The sequence below is a fragment of the Lithobates pipiens genome, unplaced genomic scaffold (genome assembly GCF_037356315.1).
Source record: "Lithobates pipiens isolate NorthernLeopardFrog02 unplaced genomic scaffold, aLitPip1_a1.2 Scaffold_1, whole genome shotgun sequence".
Classification (NCBI taxonomy): domain Eukaryota; kingdom Metazoa; phylum Chordata; class Amphibia; order Anura; family Ranidae; genus Lithobates; species Lithobates pipiens.
This window is the reverse complement of record NW_027507685.1, coordinates 149,007,397-149,029,420: the sequence shown is the minus strand read 5'-3', so window position 1 is coordinate 149,029,420 and position 22,024 is coordinate 149,007,397. Positions and strand designations below refer to the sequence as shown.

General features: G+C 48.4%; 1 protein-coding gene across 2 annotated transcripts in view; it reads right to left on the bottom strand.

The window, feature by feature from the left end:
* The window catches only part of LOC143975907 (uncharacterized), a 217,203-nt gene extending 211,215 nt beyond the window's left edge, over positions 1–5,988 (bottom strand). The window contains exon 1 of one of the 2 annotated variants that reach the window (XM_077478451.1): positions 5,782–5,988. The gene's annotated coding sequence lies outside the window, so the exon portion shown is untranslated. The remainder of the gene's footprint in view (positions 1–5,781) is intronic. The other variant, XM_077478452.1, reaches the window with a different exon arrangement.
* Positions 5,989–22,024: the final 16,036 nt, after the last annotated feature.

The following is a 22,024-nucleotide window of genomic DNA, read 5'->3' as shown; positions in this document are numbered from 1 at the left end:
TTTTTCTCACCACGCCAGTGGGGCATGATCAGGGATGCATGCACTGACCTGTCACCGTTTGAGGAGGCCACAAGGATGGTGAGCAGTGACAGTGCATGCATCAGTGACACTGTACCTCTTGTCCACCTCTTGGAGCATACGCTGCGTGGAATAATGGACAGGGCACTTGAGGCAGAACAGAGGCAGGAAGAGGAGGACTTCCTTGCCTCTCAAGGCCCCCTTTATCCAGACAGTGTTCCTGCTGTGCCACCCATCACACAGGAAGAGGATGAGGAGGAGGAAGAGGAGGAGGAGGATGATTGTGTCAGCATGGAGGTGGAGGCTGGCACTCAGCATCAGCAGCAGCAGTCTTATAGGGATGATTTACAGTCCCAAGAAACACGTGGACTTGTACGTGGCTGGGAGGAGGTAGCTGCGGATCATGTTGTCCTTAGTGACCCAGAGGACTCCGGACCGAATGCCTCAGCTAACCTACGCTGCATGGCCTCCCTGATCCTGCAAAGCCTGCGGAAGGATCCTCGTATTCTTCGGATCAAGGAGAGGGACCATTACTGGCTGGCCACTCTCCTTGATCCACGGTACAAGGGTAAGGTTGCCGACCTTATCTTGCCATCGCAGAGGGAGCAGAGGATGAGACATCTCCGGGAGGCCTTGCAGAAAGGTCTGTGCAACGCGTTCCCAGAGACTGGGAGGTTACAAACTCCTGGTCCTGGACAACGTGTTGCTGAGGCATCGGTCAGAAGGAGCGGTGGAGAAGGTGGCCGTCTGACTGATGCTTTCAGACATTTTTTTAGTCCGCAGCCCCAAGGTATGATTGGTTCCAGCACCCATCGCCAGCGTATGATTTACATGGTGCAGGAATACCTAGGGGCAAGGTCAGACTTGGACACCTTTCCCACCGAAAATCCTCTGGCTTACTGGGTCTTGAGGATGGATCACTGGCCAGAGCTTGCACAGTATGCAATTGAGCTACTGGCCTGTCCTGCATCCAGCGTTCTTTCGGAACGCACCTTCAGTGCTGCTGGTGGCTTTGTTACCGATCACAGGGTGCGCCTGTCCACCAAATCAGTTGATCGACTGACCTTCATCAAGATGAATCAGTCTTGGATCACCCACAGCTACCAAGCACCTGAAGCTGATGTAACCAAATAATTTTTTTTGAAATACCACATCCCTTCAAGACTGCCTATGCTGATGCTGAGTGACTGTCCTGTTATGTTGATTGTCTATCCTCTTCCTCCTCCGCTGATATGTTGGAAGAACATTTTTGGTTCTGGGTGATGCCAGCAGCCCAATTTTTCTGCCCCTGTTTAACAGGGGCGTTTAATTACAATTTTTGATGCAATGCTTTGCAGCAGGGCTAATTCCTGCAATAAAACTAGAGTATATGGCAGAGGTTGCAGTGTGGTGGCACCAGCACCAGTGCCTAAGGCCCAATTTTTCTGCCCCTGTTTAACAGGGGCGTTTAATTACAATTTTTGATGCAATGCTTTGCAGCAGGGCTAATTCCTGCAATAAAACTAGAGTATATGGCAGAGGTTGCAGTGTGGTGGCACCAGCACCAGTGCCTAAGGCCCAATTTTTCTGCCCCTGTTTAACAGGGGCGTTTAAGTACAATTTTTGATGCAATGCTTTGCAGCAGGGCTAATTCCTGCAATAAAACTAGAGTATATGGCAGAGGTTGCAGTGTGGTGGCACCAGCACCAGTGCCTAAGGCCCAATTTTTCTGCCCCTGTTTAACAGGGGCGTTTAAGTACAATTTTTGATGCAATGCTTTGCAGCAGGGCTAATTCCTGCAATAAAACTAGAGTATATGGCAGAGGTTGCAGTGTGGTGGCACCAGCACCAGTGCCTAAGGCCCAATTTTTCTGCCCCTGTTTAACAGGGGCGTTTAAGTACAATTTTTGATGCAATGCTTTGCAGCAGGGCTAATTCCAGCAAAAAAACTAGAGTATATGGAAGAGGTTGCAGTGTGGTGGCACCAGCAGCAGTGCCTAAGGCCAAATTTTTCTGCCCCTGTTTAACAGGGACATGTAATTACAATTCTTGATATAATATTTCACAGGAGGGCCCCTTCCTGTGCCCACCCAGAGTAACGGTGAGGACTTATAGTGTTGTGGCACCAGCAGCACAACCACCAAAGGTCAATTTTTCTACCACTGTTCAACAATGGCATGTAATTACAATTCTTGATATAATCGTTCACAGCAGGGCGCTCCAGCGCCCACCAAGAGTCACTTTGAGGGCTTACAATGTTGTGGCAAAACCAACACCTTGTTCCATCATTTCTGCAGAGCATATAGGGCAGGCCCCTACTTTCAAACATCCAACTTACAAACATCTCCTACTTGCAAACGCAAGGAGACAGCAGCAAGTGAGATGAAAAAAGATGGACGACAAAACAAATTATACAGGGGTGATAACCCTTCCCTATGTTTTCCAAAAAGCTTAAAAATAGTTTTTTTGACTGGAGCTACACTTTAAAAATGTACCAGTTGAAAATTACAAACAGATTCAACTTAACACAACAAACCTACACAGTCCCTGTCTTGTTTGCACCGCCTGTATACTGCTGTTCGAAGTATATAGGGCCTGGGGGCCACACGCATTTCCTTTTTTTAATATGGGTACAGGGTTCCCCTTAATATGCGTACAAGACCCAAATAGGCTGGTAATACACAGGGAGGGCTACCCATGCCATTTTTATGAATAATTTTCAACCATATTGCAGGAACCAGATATAACATTAAAACCGCAAGCAGTTTTAAATGGTGTTATTTCCGTTAAATGTCATTTTGTGCAGGGACTGTTCTAAACACGGTAAACACGTGGCACTTCACAGGCATACTACAGACACCCCACAGGCACCATATTTAAAGGAATATTTCACTTTTTTTTTTCACTTTAATCGTCATTAAAATCAGTGCTCCCGCCAAAACGGACGTTTTTAAAACTTTTTTTTGCATTGACCCATGTCCCCTGGGGCAGGAGCCAGGTCTCCAAACCCTTTTTAGGACAATATCTTGCATATTAGCCGTTAAAATGAGCACTTTCCATTTCGAACGTTCGAGTCCCATAGACTTCAATGGGGTTCTAACGTTCGTAACGAACGTGGGGTCCGTTCGAAAGTTCTGGTGCCAACCGAACCGGGGGGTGTTCGGCTCATCCCTAGTGATTGGCTTGCACAGTGGTCATCTGAATGGAAATCTCCTGTTTGCAAGCAGCGATTGGAGCTTTTAGTTACCCACTGGTAACTGTGGGAGGAGCACATGCCCTTGGCACAGCTGTTTTTGCAATATTGTACGCAAATATGTACACAGGCCCACACGTCAAGAGGCTACATATTTGCGTGCTTTCGGAGCCAAGAGGTAAGTATTTGCAGACAATACAGGCTTGCAGTACAAATACAGATTGTGCCCGAACAAATGCATCCAAACTCGTACAACCCAGATATGATGATCAAAATACATTGTAGAACAAAAAATTGTATTAAACAATGGTTAAGATACACAGTTAAAAAATATCAAAACCTTCAGGACATCAGAAACCAGTGGACTACATTGATGAATCAGATGTAAAAGAAATGGTATGCTCCAGTTGGGATACCGAACCGCAACTTCAAGTTCAACTAGGGGTATGATATCCAAGTTAGCTGGCAATATGGTAAGCTATCAAAAGAAGTATACAAAAAAAAATATAAGTAGTAGTAGAAAGAAGGAAGAAAAAAAAGGAAGAGGAAGAGAGGCAAGGAAGAGAAAAAATAAAAGGGGGGGGGGGAAGGGGATGGGATAATGAAAGGAGACCATCGGAGGAGTCCGAAAGCAATAGGGACTTCAGATATTAGTAGACATAAAAGAGTAAAAGTCCGAGGAATACCACATAAGTTTGTAAGAGTCAGATTTGTCCTCGCCCCATGCGATCATATGTTCCACGTAATCAATCTTGTACACTTCACAAGCCCGTTCAGCCATTGATGAAGCCTCTGCCTGTCACCAATACTTGGCTATCACAGAACATGCTGCTGTGGTAAAGTGCCTACGGTTCTTTTAATTTGTCTAGAAGAGCCTGACAACATAGACAATACAGTAATCTGAGGTTAATTTGTGATTTTATCTTCAAACCAGTTGGTCAGACCAGTGTAATATTTTATCCCAAAATGGGAGAATTTTTAGACAGGTACCCCAAATATGGGCAATGGTGCCAGACTCCTGTAAGCATCAGGAATATATGGATTAATTGTAAAGGAGATCCATGCTGAAAGAATATGTGGGCTATAAATTAGATAATGATTTTCCCACCTGAGCAACATTGATCGGCTGTGTCCTATGCTATCATATATTGTAGCTGAAAGATGATCCATATATTTGTGTTCCCCTGACTTTAATACTGCAATTCTCTATTCGCTGGTGTACCTAAATCCAAGATGTATAAAATTTTGCAACCAAAATCCTCACTAGGTTGGGTACATGTGATCATATTACCACTATCCTGGAGTCCTTGCACTGTCTACACGTCAAATTTCGCATAGATTTTACCCACTTGCTGACAGTGCTATAGCCAAATGATGGCTACAGCATGGCCGTCTAATTCTGGGACGCTGCTAAGCAGTGATCTTGCCTGCGGCAGGGTGATCTGCGATTACAGTGTCCAGAGGATACTGTTGATCACAGATTGAGGTAAAGAACCATTTGGTGGCTCTTTACCACATGAACAGCTGTGTCCAATCATAGCCGATCATGGATGTCACTGGTACTCCTTTCGCTGACAGCATGAGGAGAGAAGAGAACCTATAACCGGCTTTTGTAGAAGGGACATGTACACTGATAATCAGGGCACTCATTATCAGTGCTGCCCATCAGTGCCTCCTCATTAGTTTCACCTATCGGTGCCCATCAGTGTCACCTCACCAGTGCAGCTCCACCAGTGCCAACCATTGAAGAAAAAAAATTACCTGTTTGCAAAATTTTATAACAAACTATGAAAAAGTTTGTTTTTTTTCAAAAATTTTGGTCTTTGAAGAAAATAGTCTTTCTTTGTTTATTTACCAAAAAAATAAAAAAATTTAAATAAACAAGCGGTGATTAAATACCACCAATAGAAAGCTCTATTTATGTGAAAAAAAAAAGATAAAATATTTGTTTGGGTACAGTGTTGCATGACCGCACAATTGTCATTCAAAGTGCGACAGCGCTAAAAATTGGCCTGGGCAGGAATGGGGTAAAAGTGCTAAGTAGGCAAATGGTTAAGGTCCTCTCGCTAACCTATAAGGCTCCTAATGGCTTGGCTCCACATTATCTGTCTGAACTTTTATCAATTTATTCTGGCCTTCTGTGTGTGTGCCCTACTCACCTACACTCGATGGGAGACACAGCCTTCTCCTGCTACACCCCAAAACTCTGACATAAATTTCTAAAGAACATCAGAGAGTCATATTCCCCAAACTTATTCAAATCAAATCTAAAAACTTTTTTCTATAGACAAGCTTTCATGTAATTGTCCCTTTTTTTCTTTTGTTTTATCCTGTGTTTATTTCTTGTTGTTTCCTTTTTAAAGCGCTTTGGGAAGCTACCTTTTAAAGATGCAATATAAAATAAAGCTTATTATTAATATTATTATTCTGCAAATAAATATATGGACTCCAATCTGGAGAAATTGTGAAATTAGGTGCTACAGTCTTACTGTAATTGCAGTAATGTCGTACATATTCATTTTAGATGGCATGGACAGTACAAAATGAAAAATATGTAGAATGCTGTAGGAGCCAGCCAACTTCATACATACCTGAACACAGAGCTCTTTTTAAAACTTGACAGCAGCAAATAGTTTGTCATATTCATTTGCATGTAATATCCATCCAGGGAGGTTTTATGGATGGAACATTGATGTTCTCTTTGGGTCATCTGCAGCCACTAGTGAGGCTTGTTTTTGGCCCATGTGTTTTCAGAGCCTGTAGGTGTGATTTAGTCAGTTATGGGGTGTGATTGTTGTATGCTGCTGTCATGGTTGCAGGTCCTGGACAAAGATCTTGTGCCGGAATGTATCAATTCATTGTGCAAATGATAGAGAAGGTGGAGCAAACTGTACCTGCTAGGCCACCTGTCGAGCCGTCAATAAACTCCTGTGTTTACATTGATGTGGACGTGCATTGCCTATTCAGCAGATGGTTCAGTTAATCCGCTCAAAAAACACTTCAGGCAGAACACAAAATTCAGTTGTAATTTTGCAAGATGATTATTTAAGTATTTCCATTTGTTTTCTTTCTCTTCGAAGCATTGTGTGGAATTAGGGAATGACAGTTTTGGCTTCCATGAATTTTGACCATATTGGAGTCAGTGTGGAAGGCACATGTATGGTGGTTTAAAGATTTTTATTATTGGGGGTTACTCAATACCTCCCAACAGTCCCTGAATTGGAGCAATGTCCCTCATTCCTACTCATTTTGGTCTGATCTATATATATATATATATATATATATATATATATATATATATATATATATATAAAATGCACTTTTTATCTTTCAAATATTGTTTCCCAGTGCTAAACCTTTCATCCATTTTCTAAATTGCTGCATTTGTACAAGCCAATATAAAGGAATAGTAGTGGTAAAAATAAGCACTTGTGGATTTAATGAAACTTTTTGGGGGATTTTTTTCTCCTTCAAGGGGGTGTGGCAGGGGTGTGTCCTATGCCTACATACGTTTGCTAGTAGGTGTCCCTCATTCCCATCTCAAATTTTTTTTATAGTTACTCTAATGCCACGTAAACACGACTGAATTGTCTGGCGGACTAGACTGCATTACGCCGGACAATTAGATCGGGCTCAAGCGGATTTTTTCATCGTAAAGTCCGGCGGACTTAGAAAGTAGTTTTGACTCAAAATTTGTCCGCCGGACTTGGCTTTCAGCGGACAATCCGTTCGTCAGTGTGCTAGTCCGGCGGACTAAGAATGACGCATGCTCAGAAGCAAGTACGAGACGGAAGCTATTGGCTACTGGCTATTGAACTTCCTTTTTCTAGTCCCGTCGTACGTGCTGTACGTCATCGCGTTAGAAATCGCCGGACTTTCGGAGTGTCCGTGTGTGTTCAAGTCCATTCGTTAGAAAGTCTGGCGGATTGTTTGCTGGACTATGTCCGCCGGAGAGTTCGGTCGTGTGTACGCGGCATAAGGGTCCTTTCATACGGGGCGCTGGAGCGATCTCCGCTGAGCAGGAAGATGAGAGGTCTGTCTCTGCACACTGCACAGGGACTGACCTGTCACAGCGCCGCTCTCCCATATGGGAGATCGGGTGACGACAGACCACAGTGTACGTCGTCACCCGATCCGATGATGGATGGAAAAATAGCTTTTTCCTCCGTCACACTTTTTCGGATCAGAGCGGCTCGGATGTCAGCGGACATGTCACCGCTGACATCCGATGCTCCATGTGAAAGGGGCCTTAACATGCAAAAATTAGCTGTTTTAAGGCAACATCCAACCGTGTGTACGCTCCATCGGACCAACTTATTCAGTTTTCAACGAACAAAAGTTTGTTCTGCAAACAGACAAACTTTTCGGCAACAAAAGTCAGATGGAGCAAAGTCCGATCGTGTGTACAGAAAACCATCGGACTTTAGTCCAAAGTACAAACACGCATTCTCAGAACCAATGCAAAAGATCAGACAACAATACAGAAGTTGACCAAAGGGTGGCGGTAAAGAGCAGAAAAACACGTGATTTGGTGAAAGTTGGCTGAAAAAGTCCCGCCGTGTGTATGCAATACAAGTTCACGTCCAACGCCCCTTGGACAGAAGTCCACAGGAAAGTTTGTTTGAAGTCCGATCGTGTGTACGAGGCTTTATCCTTTCCCTGTCAGACACTTCCCTACTTATATCCCCCAGGTGTCTGGACCATTTTTGCTATTTATCACTTATTTAGTATGTTTTACTATTTTATTGTTACAGCTTTGAAAGTTTGTAAAAAAAAAATCCCAACCTATACATTTTCTGAAAGCACAGAACCCAGGGAGTAATAAGTTGGCACTACTTAGGCCTCTTTCACACGGGCGGCTGTTCTGCCGCTGTTAAAAACATGTTTGTTATTTTTAAATTCCAAGACTCCAGGCACAGCGATCACTTGCAATTGTACATTGCAATTAGCTGCAAGACTAAAACAATTCCATAGCTCAACTCGCCAACCAGTCTGCTGACCAACCAAATTAACCTGTCTAACCATCTGTTAAAAGCAGGGGTTTAGTTAGCACACATTTGCAAACGCATGTGAAAGCTGCAAGGCCTCGTCACGGCACCCTGTGTTGCTTGCAGTTTTAACACTACAAATGTATAAGCATCTCCACAGTGGAAGCACATGCATGGAATGGATAGATGTGAGACAGGTGAGCCTGGAGGCTGCCCAAGCCCCCTTAAAGGAACAGGAACAGACTGCCACCCAGCAAGAGCACAATGGCAGCAAAGGTGTCCAGTGTGTCCCTGGACCATATATACGAACAGAGACATTACGATTGGCTGTGTTTACATGCAGCTGTGTTGGATAATTCTTGCCATTTCTAAAGTGCTTCCTGTTTTCTGTTCTTGTTGCTGCTGCTATCCGCAGGAGAAATAGTACACTGCGATTAAAGAGGAAGTAAACCTTGATGAGTTTACTTCCTCTTTCATTCCCTGCAAAGGCAAAGCATAATGGACTACTATCGCATCACTTACCTGACACAGGAGCCAGCGAAGTCACCGCTGTCCCCTGTAGTCCACCGCATCCATCTTCTTGGTGGGGTCTCGCAGCTCCGCCGCTGTCATTCGGCGAAGCCGCGATGACGTCACTCCCGCGCATGCGCACGGGAGCCGACACGCGCGGCAGCTCCGTCGTTGAGAATGCCGCGCTCAGTGCGCCTGCGCGCCGCTGTCTACGGCGCATGCCTGTTTTAGGGCAAATATCGCATCACTCACATCTATCCATATAGGTTTAGGAGATATTTCTTGGACCTACAGGTAAGCCTTAATCTAGGCTTACCTGTAGGTCAAAGTGGTTTGTAAGGGTTTACAACCACTTTAACTGCAGTTATGTGCAGACAGCTGCAATAAATCGGTCCTGGACACCCCCATGTAACAAAACCGTCACTAAACGCATACCTCCCAACATTTTGAGATGGGAATGAGGGACATATACTAAGAAACTATGTAGGCATAGGACACGCCCCCTGCCACACCCCCTTAAAGGAGAATTAACCAAAAAAAAGGTTAATTAAATGCACAAGGACTTTTTTTTTTTACCACTACTATTCCTTTATATTGGCTTTTAAAATGTACAAATGCAGCAATTTAGAAATCAGATGAAAGGTTTAGCACTGGGAAACACTTTTTGATAGAAAAAAAAGTGCATTTTATATACAACTATACAGGGCCGGACTGGCCTACCGGGATACCGGGAGATCTCCCGGTAGGCCGCCTGCCCTGGGGCCGCTTTTGGTTGCGGCTACATTGCTCCGCTCTCTCCTCCTATATGGATCACACAGTGCGGGCTGGCAGTGGCTGTGTGTTCGGCCGCCGTGATGTAACACAGCCCCGCCCCCCCCAGACCTGCTCGTGTGATAGTAGATAGAATCAAAGCTCTGTCTATCACACGAGCAGGTCTGGGGGGGCGGGGCTGTGTTACTTCACGGCGGCCGAACACACAACCACTGCCAGCCCGCACTGTGTGATCCATAGGAGGAGATGTTGCCTCTGCAGCCCCGCTCTGTGTGCCTGGATAGAAGGATCGCCGTGGGGCTGCATATAGAGGAAATTATCTTTCTATATTCCTCCATGCAGCTGCCGAATGCTTGCAGATGTGAAAGGAAGAGAATCAAGCATTCAGCAGCTGCATGGAGGAATATAGAAAGATCATTTCCTCTATATGCAGCCCCCCCCCCCCTCGATCCTCCTATCCAACTTATTTTACTGCCCCCCCTTCACCTTGTGCTCCCTGCCCTCCCAGTGCTCTGCTCCCCCACCACACTCTCCTACCCCCCCCCCCCCTGCTCTCCACTCCCCTCAGTGCTCTTACCTCCCCCCAGTGCTCTCCCCTCAGTGCTCTTCCCCCCTCTCTCCCCAGTGCCCCCCCCCCCAGTGCTCTCCCCTCAGTGTTCTTCCCCCCCAGTGCTTTTACCCCCCAGTGCTCTCCCCTCAGTGCTCTTCCCCCTCTCTCCCCAGTGCTCTCCCAACTAAGTGCTTTTACCCCCCAGTGCTCTCTCCTCAGTGCTCTTCCCCCCAGTGCTCCCCCCCCAATGCTCTTACCCCCTTAGTGCTCTTCCCCCAGTGCTCTTACCCCTCAGTGCTCTTCCCCCCTCTCTCCCCACAGTGCTCCCCCAGTGCGCTCTCCCCCCAGTGCTCTCTCCCCCCAGTGCTCTTTTCCCTCAGTGCTCTCCCCCCCTCAGTGCTCTCCCCCCCTCAGTGCTCTACCCCCCTCAGTGCTCTCCCCTCCAGTGCTCTCCTCCCAGGGGCTCTCCCCTCAGTGCTCTTCCCCCTCTCTCCCCAGTGCTCTCCCCACTCGGTGCTTTTACCCCCCAGTGCTCTCTCCTCAGTGCTCTTCCCCCAGTGCTCTCCCCCCCAATGCTCTTACCCCCTTAGTGCTCTTTCCCCAGTGCTCTTACCCCTCAGTGCTCTTCCCGCCTCTCTCCCCACAGTGCTCCTCCCAGTGCGCTCTCCCCCCAGTGCGCTCTCCCCCCAGTGCTCTTCTCCCTCAGTTCTCTCCCCCTCTCAGTGCTCTCCCCCCCTCAGTGCTCTCCCCCCTCAGTGCTCTCCCCTCCAGTGCTCTCCTCCCAGGGGCTCTCCCCCCAGTGCTCTCCCCTCAGTGCTCTTCCCCCCCGCTCCCCCCAGTGCTCTCCCCCCAGTGCTCTCCCCCTCAGTGCTCTCCCCCATTCTTTCTCACCCCCAGTACTCTCCAGCTCTCCCCATCACTCTCCAGCCCCCACCCCAGTGCTCTCCCCCCAGTGGTCTCCCCTTAGTGCTCTTCCCCCCGCTCCCCCCAGTGCTCTCCCCCCCGGTGCTCTCCCCTCAGTGCTCTCCCCCATTCTTTCTCACCCCCAGTACTCTCCAGCTCTCCCCATCACTCTCCAGCCCCCGCCCCAGTGCTCTCCAGCCCCCCATTCTCCCCACCCCTGTTCTTTCTGGCCCCCTGGTGCTCTCAAGCCGCACCCATCGCTCCCTGCCCCCCCCCCCCCCCGTGCTCTCCACCCCTGTTCGTTTTGGCTACCCCCAGCACTCTCCACTCCCCACCCCTTTACTCTCAACTCCCCCCTGCATTTTGCCCCCACCCATGTGCTCTCCAACCCTGCCAGTGCTCTCCACCCCCATAGTGCTCTCCAGTCCCCCATTCTTTCCACCCCTGTTCTGTTCTTTCTTGCCCGCACAGGGGCTCTCAAGCTCCCCCCCATTGCTCTCCACTCCCCCCCGTTCTTTGTACCCCCCAGTACTCTCCAGCCCCCGTGCTCTCCAACCCTGTTTTTCTGCCCCCCCAGTGCTCTTCGCCACCCCACACTCTTAGCCCCACCCAGTGCTCTCAGCCTACCATGCTCTCTGTGTTCTTTTTGGCCCCCCCTGATGCTCTCAAGTTCCCCCCAGAGGTCCCCGCTCCCCCCTGCTCTTGCCCCCACCCATGTGTTCTCCAACCCCGCCAGTACTCTCTGCTCCCCCTTCTCTCCAGCTCCCACTCAGTGCTCTCCACTTCCCCAGGACCAGAGGACAGGCTGACTGGGGCCAGAAAATGAGGACAGCTGAAGGTGCAGGTGGCCAGGGACCACTCCATCTTACAGCAAACAGATCCTCTGGAAGGAGCACCATCCCCATCCAAAACAAGAACAGACCCTGCCTGCTGCTGGCCGTCATGGATATCCTGCTGGCATGCAAGGTACCGTACCGAACATCAACAACACACCTTCCCACAGACAGGGACTGCAGACTGGGACATGGGGCACAGGAGGGGCTGCATTCATGGGCATAGTGAGGCTGAATTCATTGGCACAGTGAGACTGCATTCACAGCAGAGTAAAGCTGCATTTGATGGGCAGAGTGAGGCTGCATTAGTGGGCACAATGAGGCTGCAATGGTGGGCACAGTGAAGCTGCATTTGTGGGCACAGTGAGACAACATTCACGGGTAGAGTAAAGGTGCATTTGGTGGGCAAAATGAGGCTGCATTGATGGGCACTGGTGAGGATGCATTGAGCTCTTGCATCAAGTCTGCAGTCTCTGTCCATCTCCTGTATCATGTCTGCAGTCTCTGAGGGATTCTGGAGAGGAGTCAAGAGTGGGAGCGCCGCCAGGATGGGGGTCATGGGAGAAGTCAAACTTGTGTGGACTGTGGACAGGAGACTATAGGATAAAACCAGAGCCACCAAGCTGGAGCCGACTGACTGAGCCCTGCACAGTGCACCTGAGAGGAGGTCAGTGACAGCACCACCAGGCCAGTCTGAAGGGGGGGGGGTGATTGATGTAAGGGGGGACTTAATACGATAATGTAAGGGGGCACTGATATAAAGGGTTTCCCCCTTATATTAGTAACCCCCCCCCCCCTTACCTTAATGTATTTCTGTGGAAGGTGGTCCCCCCCCACGTTCTGAGTTCCCCCCAGGATGATTGACCACTTACCACTTTTAAGTGGAATTTGCATGCATATGCATAATATATATATAAAGCCCTGTGGAATGTCATATCTATATATAATACACTCTTTATCAAATGTGCTTTAAAATGTATGGTTTTTGCTTTCATGAACAAGGAAATAATGACGTTATGCTGTGGGGCTGGTATGAAATTTTTTCCAGGGCTGGTTTTTATTCCCAGTCCGGCCCTGCAACTATATATCGATCAGACCAAAATGAGGAGCAAATGAGGCGGAAGGAAAGAAGGACAGAGGGACATTGCTCCAAATCAGGGACACTTGGGAGCTATGTAAACGCAGTGTGTGAATGGGGCCATAGTAAAGCATTGTGCGAGTTTAGGTGCGGTAGATAACTTGATCTATCCGCAGACAAAAGCTGAATTCTATCCGCCCGTGTGAAAGGGGCCTAATTCTGTGCCTCCCATAATCGCTGCACAAATGTTTATCAAACTGATGTCTTCAATAAAAATGCATTAAAATCATTATTAGTGTGCACAAAAACAACATTATTTACTGAGTTGATTTTATAAAACATATATAGTAGAGCTGCACGATTCTGGCCAAAATCAGAATTGCGATTTCTTTGCTTAGAATAAAAAGATCACGAATCTCGTAACGTAAAATCTTTCATATTATAAAAAAATGGGCTAACTTTACTGGTTAGTTTTATTTTTTTATTCAATAAAGTAATTATTTCAAATAAAATTTGAATTTGAAAGACTGCTGCGCAAATACAGTGTGACATAAAATATTGCAACAACCACCATTTTATTCTCTAGGGTCTCTACTAAAAAAAAAAAAATAGATAATGTTTGGGGGTTCTAAGAAAAAAAAAAATTATTTTAACTTGAAACCAACAAATGTCAGAAAAAAAGGTTTAGTGTTTAATTGGTTAAACTTTTTTCACTTACACACAAAGTCTATTCCATTGCCAAATTGTTACAATGTTTATACTTAAGTTCAACTGATAAAGAATGTTTTGATTGTTGGCAGACTGCCCAGTTTTTCTCTTCCTTTCTTTTGGCTGTTGTGGCTTCAGAAGAGCAGAGAGAATTATTTGCATAGCAAGAATCTTGAAACACTTTAGGTCCGGTTCACACTGAGGCAGCACGACTTACAGTGCGACTGCCTCAGGTGACCCAGACGTGACCGCTGCGGCGACTTGCCAAACGACTTCTGTATAGAAGTCAATGCAAGTCACCTCAAGTCGCCCCCACAGTCGTACAGGAACCTTTTTCTAAGTCGGAGCAACTTGTGTGGCTCCGATTAGAACAGTTCCATTGTACAGAACAGGACGCTACTTGTCAGGCGGCTATGTCGCCTGACAAGTCGTCCTAGTGTGAACCGACCCTCAGTCAAGATTGCGATAACGATTCTTGACGATTAATTGTGCAGCTATAATATATATATATATATAAAATTATATTATACGGTTTAATATATTGTGTTAATAAATAACAAATATTTGTACATTTTTAACTTGAGCCTTTTTGCAAAATGGTCACAATGAAAGGCACGTTGTAAATAAGCAATTTAAACTAAAAGTGTAAGAAAAAGATGTTGGATTGACCCCTATGTGGTATGGTAATGCTCGATCTGCAGTGCTTTGTGCTCTCTGTCTAAAGCCTCCTACACACAATCGGATTTTTGGCAGACAGATCGGCAGACTTTTGTTCGAAGGGCGTATATCAGGATCTTGTCTTGCATACAAACGGCACACAATTGTCGGCCAACAAACACGAACGTAGTGATGTACTACGTGGAATCTCAGCTCGTGAGTGCCACCCTTTGGGCACCTTCTGCTAATGTCGTGTTTGGTGAGCATTGATTCCGAGCATGCGTGTTTGTACTTTGGACTTTTGTGTGACGGACTTGTGTACAGATGATACGAAAATCTGACAACAGACCATTGTCTGACGAATTTACTAGCCTGCCATCCAACATTTTTTTTTTTTTTTTAATTTTTTATTTATAACTGGAAAAGAGGACCAACCAGGCCACAACATGGATACAGACAAAATAACACACCATACAGGCACAGTCCAGAGCAATACAAAGAAATAAAAGAAAAAGGAAACAAATCACATAACAAAGTATCAATAGAAGTATGCCCTGGGACCTATAGTCCATGACCAGTTGTCCCGGCTCGGCGGGCCTCCCCCCATATTTTTTTTTTGGATATATAGAAAACAGTAAGAGCTTGTAGTAAGCCCTGGAATGCTAAGAGAAGCCAGAATAGAAAAGGAGTGGAGAACGAAGAGAAGAAAAAAGAAAGGGGGGGGGGTGGGGGTGCATGAGAGAGAAGGGCGGGGGAAGGGTAAGGGAAGAGGGGATGGGGAAGGGGAACTCACGAACATGGGTGTCCTGTTTATGCTCGAAGAAGGCAGCCCATCTCCATGGTTCAGCCTGCTGCTAGTGGCCTCACGGAGGGGTACCAATGGACCCTCTAAGAGCCTGCCCCTCTTGCGAGTATTTAAACATATTCCAGAGCTGCCATGTTTTGGAGTACAACGCTTGTCTATGCTGACTCGTCAAGATCAGGTCTTCCATCTTATTAATATCTTCCACTTTCCTAATCCAGATATCTAGAGTCGGCGGAAGCTGAGACTTCCAGAGAAGGGGGATACAAGCCTTTGCCGCATCCACCAGATGCCGAACTAAAGATTTTTTGTAGGAGCGTATAGGTATATCGGTTGCATGCAATAGAAAAAAAGCTGGGTCATTAGGGATATTGTGATCAGTAAACTTCTGTGTGATTCGGCGCACTTCCCCCCAGAAATACTGAAGTCTGGGGCAGGACCAGAAGATATGCAGCAGCGTACCTCTGTCCTGCCGGCAGCGCCAGCACCCCTCTGCCACCTCCGGGAAGAACTTGTGCAGCACCTCCGGGGTTCTGTACCAGCACGTGAGAAGTTTGTAATTCGTCTCCTGTATCTTGGTACAGATGGACGATTTGTGTGTAAACGTGATAATTTTCTGTTTCTGGTGGTCCGTGAAATTGCATTGTAATTCCCTCTCCCATTTAGAAAGGCTGGGGAGTTGGTAGTCCGTCGGTGGTGCATTCAGTATCGCGTAAGTCAAGGTCAGGGTATGAGCCACCGCCCCCGTCCCAGAACACAGTTCCTCCATAGTCGTGCAGGGTGAATCCCCGGCGTTGGGTGGCGTCAGGGTATCTAAAAAATGGCGCAATTGGGCCGCTCTCAAAAAGTCTAGGCGATAACATCCAGTCGGGTCTGTCAGTTCCACAGTCGTTCTCCACCTGCCCGCAATGCTGAAATGTGCCACCCTAGAAATCCCCGATTCCCCCAGGGCTCGGAATACTATGTCATTCGTACCAGGAACGAAGCGGGGGCTATCCAGGATTGGGCGTAGCGGTGAATTTCGAGGGAATACGGGAGCCCGGGACGACAGCCGCCCACATATCTTAACAGTGGTGCCTATGAGCGGATGGCGTTTAATGGCCAGCGGCACCTCATCATAGCACCACGGAACAACCCGTAGAAGAATTTCGCTCTGGGCTTGCTCAATTTGCGTCCAGAGTTTAACCTTCTCATGGCGGCACCAATCAAACAGTCTACCGAGGTGGATCGCCTTGTAATAGGTGTGGACATCCGGCATTGCCAGACCCCCGCATCGCTTTGGAAGTGACAGTATCTTGCTATGTATTCTGGGTTTCTTCCCAGCCCAAAGGAACGAGATAAATGCGGAGCGTATTTGGGTGAAGTAGGACGTTGGAATCTGTATCGGGAGTGCTTGGAGTAAATAGAGAAATTTCGGGAGTATCATCATTTTAAGAATGTTACAGCGGCCAATCCACGAGTGCAGACCGCTGTTCCATTGGTTCAGCAAGGCTCTAATTTTGTGGAGTAGGGGCGGAAAGTTAAGCTGGAAGAGACGGTTTAGTCTCGAAGGGATATAGGCGCCCAGGTATTTCAGGGCCCCATCTGTCCACTTCAAAGTAAAACGAGTTTGTAAAGTCGCCAGCTGTGGCGCAGGTATACCTATGCCCATAGCCTCCGACGTGCCGAAATTTATACGGAGATTGGAGAGTTTGCCATAAACGTCGAATTCGCGCATTAAATTAGGGAGTGAAAGGGACGGGCTGGCCAATGTAAACATCAAATCATCCGCGTATGCCGAGACTTTGTACTGTGTTCCCGTCGTTCCGATCCCGATAATGTCTGGGTTGTTCCTAACGTGACATAGAAACGGTTCCAGGGTCAGAGCAAACAGCAGGGGAGAAAGTGGACACCCCTGCCTGGTCCCATTGGCAATCCCAAATGAGTCCGATAAAACGCCGTTCGCTCTGACCCTGGCCGTCGGGTTAGAGTACACCGCGGAGATCCAATGCATCATCCTGTTACCTAGACCTATATACTCCAATGTGGAGAACATAAATTGCCAGCTCACTCGGTCGAACGCCTTTTCAGCGTCCGTCCCGAGGAACACGCACGGAATGTGTTTATCGTTTGCCATATGGAGCAAGTTCAGGACCTTAGTAGTATTGTCCCTCGCTTCTCTGGTTGGAACAAAGCCGACCTGATCCAAGTGGATCAGATACGGCAAATGTCGCTGTAGTCTAATAGCTAAAATTTTCGTAAATAGTTTTAAGTCCGTGTTCAGTAAGGAGATGGGACGATAGCTCCCGCACTGTGACAAGTCCTTACCTTCTTTCGGTATTACCGATATCTGGGCCTGTAACTTGGAATCATGCAAGCGTGAGCCCGTGCTCAGGACATTAAATAGGTTAACCATATGGGTACCTAGAGAAGGGAGTAGGGTCTTATAATATGCAGCAGTGAGACCGTCCGGGCCAGGTGCCTTACCCGATTTGGTAGCGCCTAGTGCCGTCTGAAGTTCTGGTAAGGTGATGGGCACTTCTAGCAATTCTATATCCGCTGTCGGTAGGGTTGGCATTAGGGAGGCAGCTATGTATCGAGAGGTATCATTCGCAGAGGGCGGGGGCGTGTTTAGGTTATACAGGGAATCATAGAACGTTCTAAATTCCTGCGAAATTTTTTGGGGCAAAGAAACTTTCTGACCTCGTGGAGAGGTTAGGTGCGGTATATAGGAAGCTAACTTCTGTTCCTTTAGGGTACGAGCCAGAAACCTCCCGCATTTATCTCCCGATTCATAAATTTTTTTCCGGGAGAGTTGAATCATTGCCTTAGCCTTGAAATGAAGTAGGTCGGTGACCTGTCTGCGAGCGGTGTCAAGCTCCGCACCCAGTTGCGGAGTGGGGGCGTGTTTGTGGCGCAACTCTAGAGTCCGCACTTGATGTAGCAACGTCTCCAGCCGCGCCATCCTGTGCTTGTGTATCCTAGAGCCATGTTTGATAAGTACTCCGCGGATCACGGCCTTGTGCGCCTCCCACACCACCCCGGGGTCGCTCCCTGTAGTCGAGTTAGCCTGAAAGTAGTGGCCGATTTCCCTAGTCACGTCCGCGAGGACCTCTGGGTCTTGGAGTAAACTGTCATTTAGGCGCCAGGGCGGTCTCTGTGTTTTGTATATATCCGTCACGGCGTACCGCAGGGTGATCGGGGCATGATCCGACCAAGTGATCGTCCCGATCGTGGTGCCCTTTACCGCGTGCAAATGTCTGTGGGGGATTAGAAAATAGTCTATGCGCGAGTAGGTCTAATGCGGATTGGAATAAAATGTATAGTCCCTCTCTCCGGGATGAAAAAGACGCCATGCGTCGATAAGCTGTGCCTCATGCAAGGACGTTGAGATTCGTTTGCGCATCTCTCGAGAGGTAGCAGAGAGACCCGTGGAGGTATCCTCCGCAGGCGTAAGGGGTACATTCAGATCCCCGCCAACAATAAGCTGTCCTTCCGCGAACCTTGTAAGGTGTGTTAGTCTACGTTTCAGAAAGGTGTCCTGACGGTCGTTTGGGGCATAAATGTTCGCCAATGTCATCATCGCCTCTCCTACCTTCCCTTTCACAAACAAAAACCGTCCTTCCTGATCAGATTGAATGTCTATGCACTTCCATGGCACTGAAGCCGACATCAAGATAGAAACACCTCTGGACTTAGCCTCAGTATACATGGAGTGGTAGACCGTAGGGTAGAATCTATTCTTGAGTAGTGGTAGGGAATTAGCCCTAAAGTGGGTCTCCTGCAGAAATACAATGTCCGCCTTCATACGTCTCATATCATGAAGTAACATACGCCTCTTCTCAGGGATGTTCAGCCCCTTAGCGTTCAGTGAGACCACAATAAGTTCAGCCATGTTTGTGATTCCGGGGGGGGGGGGGGGGGGGCAGGGAAAGTCTTAGGCTAAAAAAGGGGGGGGGGAGTGAAGAAGGAAGAGGAGAGTCAGCAGGTGGGCCTCTTGTTCGGCTCGAAGAAAGAAGAAACAAAAGAAAAAAAAGGAAGAAAAAGTAGTGAGAGAAAGAATTAGAATTAGGGCGCTGTCCAAAGAGGAGAACAGCGCCGAAAAGTGTCTAACAGTGCTAAATGTAGCTAAAGCGCTCCCCAGTGGTGCACTGGGAATTGAGCGCGGGCCTAAGTGGGGTAGTGATTGGACAGGGCCGAGGAATGAGTCCCCCGATCCCACCCGCCACCCCCGGCAATCAGATATAGTATAATTTGTCACAGCAGCAATCACAGCCCACTGACTATAGAACATAATACATAACATATGACATGACATAGGCTGCGCTAAAAGAGCCAAAACATTGGTATAGCAAATCGCATCTGAAACCAGAGAGAAATAGGACCGTAAATATGCAGAAAAATAAACAAGGAAACAATTCTAGACAAACACCAACCTAGCAATGCGACCCCAACCCCACTCCCCGACAATATATGCAAATAGTGCTCCATCCCCTCCCTCGTGTCCGCACCAGAGTGGCAATGATAGTCTCCGTGCAGTATGTCGATTCCCCGGTCCCTCAGGTGCTCCGTAGGTGCTTTCAAAAAACAATAATTAGATCTTAAATCTGCCCCCAGGCGACAAACACCCCGCCCGCCCCCTCCCGAGGAGCACGTAAACCCCGCCAGTCCGCTACCACCAACGTCCAGCGGCTAGCCGAAGCCGCAATGGGTCAATTGAAGGGCTGGTTCCAGCATTGTCCCGTGCGGGTAAACTGTTATACAACGCCATCGCTTGGACCACTCACCCCGCCCCAAGTCTTCATCGGATGCAGGGAGCTTGTAAGCCAGCCGGCCGGTTATCCATACAGTAGGTATTAAAGGCGTCCCCCCTCCCCCCCCCCACCCAGCCCCCAGTGTCCCGACGGAGACAAAATCAACGCGCAGGGGTCCCCCCAGGTGGGGTTAAATCAACCCAAATCCTCAGCCAGAACATTGAAGGGGGGAAAACCCTAAAAAGAGACAAAAGAGGGGGGGAGGGGGGGCACCCAGGGCGCGCGGGGGGGAATCGATCCAAATGTCACCTTCCCGGGGTGGAGCCATCAGGTCATGGGGGGACCGAGTTCTCAGGTCACGGTAAAAAAGTTAACATGGGGGAGCTGAGGAAAATCGGGGCTCAGGTGCCATGTGGGAGAAATCTACTAACGGTGTCCTGGGTTTTCCCTCTGGGCCAACCGCGGCCTTCTCCTGATCCGCTGAAGTCTAGGTTGCAACGGGCCCCGGTACATAGAGAGCCCTGTTCTGCCCATCGGGCGCGGGAGTATCTGAAGCCAATCCGGAAGCGGGATCTGGTCCACGTCCAGGAACCGAAATAGGCCGGGGAGGTCCGCCGGCGACTGTAGGGTATATATGTTCCCTTCCTTACGGAAGATGACGGCCAGGGGGTAACCCCAGCGGTAAGTACAGCCCTTCGCCTTTGCCAGGTCCAATACGGGTCGGAGCATGGCTCTGCGTCTCAGTGTCGCCCTGGATAGGTCAGGGAGGATGGTGACGGGAACCCCTTCCACATCCATCTGCCCTTGTTCCCACGCCCTCCTCAGGATTTCATCCTTCTGCGGGAAACGTAGTAGTTTGCACAGCACATCTCGCGGGCGCTCCGGGTCAGCGGTTCTGGGACCCAGGGTCCTATGGATCCGTTCAATCTCCACCACACAGGAAGGGTCCTCTAACAAGTTGCGGAAAATCTCTAGCACCGCAGCCTCCATGTCCTCCCCTTCCAAAGATTCGGGCAGACCCCGGAGCCGCAAGTTATTCCTGCGACTCCGGTCTTCAACATCCTCCAGGTGGAGCTGGAGGGCGATAGCGGTGTCTCGGTGGTGGTCCCTGGCTCTCTCCAACTCCGACACCCGGTTCTCTAAGGTAGAGAATGAGGCCTCCCCCACAGTCACCCTCTCCGACAGAGCCGACACATCCTCTCTCACCTCCTGAATGTCCCTGCGGTGTGTTTCCTCTAGGCGGAGGATCAGGGCCTCGATGTCCGTTCTAGTGGGGAGGGCCTGAATCAAAGTCCTGAGGTCCTGCTCCGCCCGATCAGGCGCTCGGGAGATCTCCGATGCCTCCATGGTTAGTGCTGCGGATGGCTGGATAGCTGAGGCTGAATGCGGGTTCGCCGGCACCGCCCGGTCCGGGCCGTGATCAGACCGCTGAGTGGCTTGTGCGGGGGCTCCGCTCGGCGAACCACGTGGTGCCGCCGAGTCCGCGCCAGCTGTGCGCCGCTGTGCTGGGTTGAAGAAGCGGTGTAGGGACCCGGAGGAAGCCCCAGATCGTTCTCCCTTGACGGCGGCTCTCGTCTTGCAGCCCTTGGCTGGTTGCATGCCGGATGCGATGGCGGATTGCCGCGGGAAACAGGCCGGGACCGGGAGCTCACAAGAAACACAGCCTTACTCCGCCATGTCCAGGCCACGCCGCCATCCAACATTTGTTGGCGGAAAGTTGGACAACAATTGTCTGATGGAAAGTACTAACGGTTGGATTTTAGGCAGTCTGTCATCACATAATCCCCTGCCGAAAATCCGATGGTGTTTACGAGGCTTTAGGCCTGGTTCACATCTGTGCGTTTTCGGTTTTGTAGAAATGCAGCACAGTTCTTTTAACATGGTTTCCTACGGGTCACATTCACATCTGTGCATTTTCCACTGGTGTGTTTTTTTGGAAAGGGTCAGGGTCTTTTTTTCCCTGAAAAAAAACAAAACAAAAAAAAACAAAAAATGCAGAGGTGATCAAATACCACTAAAAGAAAGCGCTATTTGTGGGAAAGAAAAATAGTCAGTTTTGTTTGGGTACAACATCGCACTACTGCGCAATTGTCAGTTAAAGTGACGCAGTGCCGTACCGCAAAAAATAGCCTGGTTTTTAAGGGGGTAAGTCCTTCCGGGGCTGAAGTGGTTAAATTCGCACCGCATACATGGGGAACGTGAGAACAGAAATGTCATTTTTCTGCAAATTAATTTTCCATGATGTGTATAGGGGGAGGGGACTTCATTTTTTTATTTTTAAATCAAATAAAACTTCATAAT